General features: G+C 39.6%; 1 pseudogene; it reads left to right on the top strand.

Moving 5' to 3' along the window:
- The first annotated feature begins 4,500 nt into the window (after window positions 1-4,500).
- LOC114464227 (olfactory receptor 6N2-like) lies at window positions 4,501-5,416 on the top strand (annotated as a pseudogene).
- The last annotated feature ends 290 nt before the right edge of the window (window positions 5,417-5,706 follow it).

Raw genomic sequence — 5,706 nt, 5'->3', positions numbered from 1 at the left:
TGAGTATTTTTTGAGTATGCCGAGGTCAGGCCAAATATCATCTGCTTTGGAAATTAAAATAGGCTGTTGCTATTGGTCCGGACCTGGATCTCAGAAAATCCTGACTATTGTTCCAGCACTTCCTGTACGCATGCGTCCGCGTGTGCAGTAAGCCGAATGTCGATAGTTCTGCCACTGCCGGACCCGTGTCGCAAACCTAACCCAGCAAATACCCTAAAATGTTTCTTTTTTTGCCATATATTTATTTTTAAAAGTGGAATTTGCCGTGTTAAATATGATAAATGAAGAAGAAAAAAAAAAAACTACCTAAAACAGGAAATAACCTAAAATGTATCTTTTTTTTGTATATGTATTTTTAAAGGTGGAATTTGCCTTGTTAAGTATGTTAAAATGAAAAGAAAAAAAAACGGCAGTGACGGAACTGCGCATGCACACAGGAAGTGCCAGAACAATAGTCAAGATTGTCTGAGGTCCAGGTCTGGAACTATATAAACTTTGATTAAAATTGGGTGATATGGCAAGCATAACATTCTAGAAATACTTCCATTTAGTTTACCAAAATGAACAGCTACATTTATTGAAAAGTAGGTCCTGAGATGGTAGAGAAGCTAAGCTAAGCTAACTCTGACCTTATTAAAAAGCTAAAGCTAAACTCAAAGACAGAGGAATACACCTGGAAGAAAATAAATACTTCAATTTGACCTGAGGTGAGCCAACTGTCAGTCAAACTTAAACCTAACTTTTTAAATTCATCAACAGATTCCACTTTCTTAATTTCTTGGTATGTTAGCTTTGAGGCAGAACAGCTTCCTTTGACTAAAAATAAACCATCAAAGAGCCAGAAATGTTCTACTTGCATCAATGTTCTGTCTGATAAATTTCTCTGAGTGTGTATTAGTGTGTATTGTGTGGGCAATCAAATATATCATGACAATCAAAGAGGAGAAGGGGTTAACTTAGAGGTCGAAACAGATTTGTCACTTTATTTTGAAATGTGTAATGAGAGTTTAATGAGTTCCACAGAGAATGAAGCGACCTGATAAAACAAGTTTGCACAAACTCCGAACAGCCTTACATCATCAATCATCAATCAATCAATCTTTATTTGTATAGCGCCAAATCATAACCAATGGTATCTCAAGGCACTTTACAGTAGAGCAGTCTTAAGGACGGACTCTTCATTTTATGGATACACACATATGCATATATACGTATATACACATACATATGTATCCCACACCCAACATGAATTCATCATGGCGGCAAGGAAAACCTTCTGTTAAGCAGCAGGAACCTTGTGTGGATCCCATTCCTATGATGAACAGCCATCCACGTTATGCTGTGTTGGGTGTGTGCAGAGGAGAGGGTGGAGACAGAGCCGCTGAGACTCTGTAACTCCACACTAAGGATCCCACGGACCTGCAAGACAAAAGCCAGAAGGAGTACAGGAGCAAACACACAAGGGAAGAAGCAGACATAGAGGGAGTGTTTGAGAGAGGAATCAGACCCTCTCCGGTCCCTCTCTAGCCTAAATGACCTCTCTTAACGCCCTCTCCAACCTCTCTCCAACCGAGCATGCCAGACCACCCCCCCCGGCAGTCTATGCCTATTGCATCTTAATTATGAGCTATGAGCTGGTTCCTAACTAAAAGCTTTACCAAAGAGGAATGTTTTGAGCCTAACCTTAAAGGTAGAGAGGGTGTCTGCCCCCCGAACCGTGGTTGGTAGATGGTTCCAGAGAAGTGGGGCCTGATAACTGAAAGCTCTTCCTCCTATACTACTTTTAGAGACAAATGGAACAACGAGTAGTCCAGCATTTTGAGAGCGTAGTGTTCTGGGGGGATTGTATGGCACTACAAGCTCCTTGAGATAGGCTGGTGCCTGTCCATTTAGGGCTTTATAAGTGAGAAGAAGAATCTTGAATTCTATTCTATATTTTATGGGAAGCCAATGCAGAGAGGCTAATACAGGAGTAATGTGATCTCTTCTCCTAGTTTTGGTCAGTACACGTGCTGCAGCATTTTGAACCAGCTGAAGTGTCTTAAGCGACTTGCTCGGGCAGCCTACTAAAAGAGAATTACAATAATCCAGTCTAGAGGTAACAAAAGCATGGACTAGTTTTTCGGCGTCGCCCTGAGACAGGATAGATCTGATTTTAGCAATGTTACGGAGATGAAAGAAGGCAGTTCTTGAAGTTTGTTTTATGTGAGAGTTGAAGGATAAATCCTGATCAAATAGAACCCCAAGGTTTCTAACAGTTGTGCTTCGTGCCAGAGTAATGCCATCTAGGGCAGTTAGGCTAGCATAGGTTTCTCTAAGGTGTCGTGGGCCCAGTACAATGACCTCAGTCTTGTCTGAGTTGAGAAGAATTTTGGTCCATCCAGGCCCTAATGTCCTTTAGACAGGCCTCAAGTTTAGATAGCTGATTTGTCTCACCTGGCTTCATTGATACATACAGTTGGGTATCATCAGCATAGCAGTAAAAGTTAACTGAGTATTTTCTCATAACATTACCAAGGGGGAGCATATAGATACAGAAGAGGATTGGACCTAGCACAGAGCCCTGAGGAACCCCGTAGCTTACTTTAGTGTACACAGAAGACCTATTATTCACGTGTACAAACTGGTACCTATCAGATAGGTAGGACTTAAACCAGTTTAGGGCAGTCGCTGTGATTCCAAGCAATTTCTCTAATCTCTCTAGTAGAATATAGTGATCTATAGTGTCAAAAGCTGCACTAAGATCTAATAAAACCAGCACTGAGAGTCGTCCTTCATCTGAAGCCCAGAGTAGATCATTAGTTACTTTAACTAAAGCAGTCTCTGTGCTGTGTTGAGCTCTAAAACCTGACTGGAAGTCCTCGAACAGGCTGTTGTTTTGAAGAAATTCACAGAGCTGAGCCGCCACAACTTTCTCAAGAATCTTTGAAATAAAAGGAAGATTAGATATAGGCCTGTAGTTTGCTAAAGTGCTGGAATCAAGAGTTGGTTTTTTGAGAAGGGGTTTGATTACAGCTACTTTAAAGGACTGTGGCACGTAGCCTATTGATAGGGATATATTTATTGTCTCCAACAAAGATGGGCAGACCAGGGGAACAACTTCTTTAAACAGCTTAGTTGGGATCGGATCTGAAAGGCAGGTCGATGGTTTGGAGGATGAAATAATAAAGTTAAGTTCCTGAAGTCCTATATGTGTGAAACAGTTTAGGTTAGGCCTATTTACATTTAATGGTACAGCAGGCCCAGGTGAAGGCAGGGAGTGGCTAATTTTATCTCTAATCTTATGAATTTTATCGTTAAAAAATGTCATAAAGTCCTCACAGCTGAGGGCTAGAGGAATCATGGGCTCAGTAGAGCTCTGACTTTGTGTTAGCCTGGCTACAGTGCTGAAAAGGTACCTCGGATTATTTTTATTTTCTTCAATTAGTGAGGAATAGTATGTAGATCGACTATGTCGTAAGGCTGTCATGTATTTACTATGGCTTTCTTGCCAGAGTATTCGTGACTCCTCTGTTTTATTGGAGCGCCACATTCTCTCTAATTTACGGGTTGTTTGTTTGAGTGTGTGAGTTTCAGAGCTAAACCACAGAGCTTTCCTCTGACGTTTAATAGTTTTTTCCCTCAATGGGGCAATTGAGTCCAAGGTGGATTTTAGTAGACTAGCAGAGCTATCGACAAGCAGATCCAGTTGAGAGGGGTTATAATTAATATCATAGTTATTTATTGGATGGTGCACTGAGTTTAAGGCAGCAGGAATGGCCTCTTTAAATTTAGCCACAGCACTATTGGACAGATTTCTACTCGTAACTATTTTATTGCACAGTGCGAGATCCTCTAGGATAATGTTAAAAGATATTAAAAAGTGATCTGATAGCAGAGGATTTTCAGGGTAGACTTTTAGTTCATTAATATCAAGGCCATATGTTAGAACAAGATCAAGAGTATGATTTAAACGATGAGTAGCTTCATTAATAGTTTGAAAAAAGCCAACTGAGTCTATTAGGGACATAAAGGCTGAGCTCAGGCTATCACTATCTTTGTCCACATGGATATTAAAATCTCCTACTATCAGTATTTTATCAGAACTGAGGACTAAGTTTGATATAAACGCAGAGAATTCTGATAGAAATTCAGAATAAGGGCCTGGAGGACGGTAAATTATCGTAAATAAGACTGGCTGGCAGGTTTTTGATTTGGTATGAGATAAATTTAGAACCAGGCTTTCAAAGGAAGTGTAGTTGGCCTTTGGTTTAGGATAGATTAGGAGAGAGGAATGATAAATAGCTGCTACACCACCTCCACGGCCTATGTCTCGTGTCCTATCATCTGATTAGGGTCGAAGGCGTCCTACATCATTGTTTTGTATCATTCGGACATGCATCTGCACCAAGTGCAATTTGAGGTCAGCTGTTTATCACCAAGAATGCTTTTATGGTATTATTTTTTACGTGTCATGCATTTTTCTGATCTGTTTGGATTTCACTCCTTTTTCACACAGCAATGAATCCTGAACTAAATACAACATACATTACTCTTGATGGACTCCTGGCAGTGCAAAAATACAGATATGTTTATTTTTTCCCTTTATTGACTGTGTACATTTTAATCCTCTGCTGCAATCTTATTATAGTCTTTCTTATTTGTAGACACAAAAACCTTCATGAGCCCATTTATGTCTTTCTTGCTGCTCTGCTACTGAACGCTGCTTTTTTCAGCACCAATATTTACCCAAAGTTGCTGAGTGATATTTTGTCGGAAAAGCAGCTCATATCGTAATCAGCTTGCCTCTTTCAATATTTTCTATTCTATTCTTTAGCTGGTTCGGAGTACCTGTTGCTGTCAGCTATGGCCTACGACAGGTGCGTGTCTATATGTAGACCTCTACATTACCCAACAATCATGAAGAAAGCCACTGTGTGTGTTTTACTCTGCTTGGCTTGGATTGTGCCTGCTTGCCTGCTTGGAGTGATAACACTGAGTTCTAATATGAAAATCTGTAAATGGATTTTGAATGCCATTTTTTGGAACAATTCTCATTATAATCTACACTGCGAGAGTTCTGGTGCGCAGATTATTTTGGGTATTTTTGCAATGGTGATGATTGCTCTTTTCCCTGTGTTCTTCATACTTTTCACATACACTAGGATACTCATAATATCTTATCAAAGTGGCAGAGAAGTCAGGAAAAAGCTGCACACACATACCCCACCTGCTAGTGTTGGTCAGTTTCTCTCTTCTGTGCACATATGTCGTTATAGTTCGACTCGGGACTGACCTTTCAAAGCTTGTACGGTTGTTGATGACTTTTCAAGCCATTTTGTATCATCCCCTCTTTAACCCAATAGTGTACGGGTTGAAGATGAAGGAAATATCCAAACACTTGAAAAGGTTGTTCTGCCAATCCAAAGTAATTTAATGCATTTAAAACCTTTGTATTGCAGTATGTTTGGTGGCAATAATCAACTCTAGATGCACTGATTGTTGGGATGTATTGAAACAGTTATTGTGTCTATATGAGGTTAGGGTCTTTTTTACATGAGGTTTTATTTTTTCCTGTTTCTTGTTGAAGAGTGTCACTTTTACACGAAAGCTCCAGTTATTTGCTATTGAATTTGTCATTAAAATTGTACAACATTAAGACGTGCTTATATTTACCATTTTGTTAAAACATATTTATATTTTGTGTTTATTAATGCCAAAGCCAGT

The sequence above is a fragment of the Gouania willdenowi genome, chromosome 6 (genome assembly GCF_900634775.1).
Source record: "Gouania willdenowi chromosome 6, fGouWil2.1, whole genome shotgun sequence".
NCBI classification, from domain to species: domain Eukaryota; kingdom Metazoa; phylum Chordata; class Actinopteri; order Blenniiformes; family Gobiesocidae; genus Gouania; species Gouania willdenowi.
Note: the sequence above shows the minus strand (reverse complement) of the source record. Positions and strands in the feature narration are given on the sequence as shown.